This window comes from Hylobates moloch, unplaced genomic scaffold (assembly GCF_009828535.3).
Source record: "Hylobates moloch isolate HMO894 unplaced genomic scaffold, HMol_V3 SCAFFOLD_7, whole genome shotgun sequence".
Taxonomy (NCBI): domain Eukaryota; kingdom Metazoa; phylum Chordata; class Mammalia; order Primates; family Hylobatidae; genus Hylobates; species Hylobates moloch.
Window position 1 is genome coordinate 74132854 of NW_026652282.1, and position 1695 is coordinate 74134548.

Genomic DNA, 1695 nt, shown 5'->3' on the forward strand with positions numbered 1-1695 from the left:
AAGTGACAGCACAGTATTTGGTTTGTATTCTGGTGTTAATTTGCTTTAGGATTATGGCCCCTAGCTGCATCCATGTTGCTGCAAAGGATATAATTTTGTTCCTTTTTATGGCTGTGTAGTACTCCATAGTGTATTTGTACCACATATTCTTTATCCAGTCCATCTTTGATAGACACTTAAATTGATTCCATGTCTTTGCTATTGTGAATAGTGTGGCAATAAACATAAAAGTTCATGTGTCTTCTGGGTAAAATGATTTAATCTTATGTGAGTATATACCCAGTAATGGAACTACTGGGTTTAATGGCTGCTCTAATTTATATTCTTTGAGAGGTTTCCAAAACGACTGCAGTTGTGCAGCTTTAATTCTGGGTTATCTATTCTGTTCTGTTGGTTTAAGTGTCTGATTTTGTACCAGTATCATGCTGTTTTGGTTATGATATCCATTTTGAGTCAGGTAGTGAGATGCCTCTGGCTTTTTTTTTTTTTTCTTTTTTTTCTTAGGATTGCTTTGGCCACTTTGGCTCTTTTTTGCAGTTCCATACAAACTTTGTAATAGTTTTTTTTTCTAATTCTGCAAACAAAATGACATTTGGAATTCAATGGAAATAGTGTTAAACTTGTAAATAACTTTAGATAGTATGGCCTTTTTAACAACATTGATTCATTCAATCCATGAGCATGAAATGTTTTCTTATTTGTTTGTGTCATCTCTGATTTTTTTTAAATCAGTGTTTTGTAGTTCTCCTTGTAGAGATCCTCCCCTCATTGGTTAGATGTATTTCTAGGTATTTTTTTAGTGTGGCTGTTGCAATTGGGATTGCATCACTGTTTTGGTTCTCAGTTTGAATGCTATTGGTATATAGAAATGCTACTGAGCTTTGCAGATTGATTTTGTATACAGAAATTTTACTGAAGTCATTTATGAGTTCCAGGAGCTGTTTGATGGAGTCTTTAGTGTTTACTAGGTAAAGAATCATATCATCTGAAGAGAGAGACAGTTTGACTTTTTCTTTTTCTATTTGGATGCCTTTTATTTTTTTCTCTTGCCTGATTTCTCTGGGCAGGACTTCCTGCACTATGTTGAAAGTGGGTATCCAAGTCTTCTTCCATTTCTCAAGGGGAATGTTTCCAGCTTTTTACCATTCAGTAGAATTTTGGCTGTGGGTTTGTCATAGACAATTCTTATTATTTTGAAACATGTTTCTTCAATGCCTAGTCTGTTGCTGATTTTTATTATGAATAAATGTTTATCCAAAGCTTTTCTTTTTTACAGTGATTTATTGTGTTTCTTAAGGTAAAACAACAAAAACAAATTCTAATATTATAACTTTAAATTAAGTGGTTAAATTTCAGATGACAGAGCCAATAATTGGTAACAGCTTCTTTAAGTTCATATTAATAGTCCAATTAACAACACTAAAAATACTACCTGGCAATAGTTTGAAAGAATCAGAAGGGTTCAGTGAAGGGAAAAAAAAAATCCAAACCTGAAAAATACCCGCAAAACACATGATCTTCTTTTTCATTTTATAATCTAAACTTGTAAAATTTTTATAAATACATGATCATTCCACACAATACAGATCTTCTAGAGTATTTTTTTTATTATACTTTAAGTTTTAGGGTACATGTGCACAACGTGCAGGTTTGTTACATATGTATCCATGTGCCATGTTGGTATGCTGCACCCAT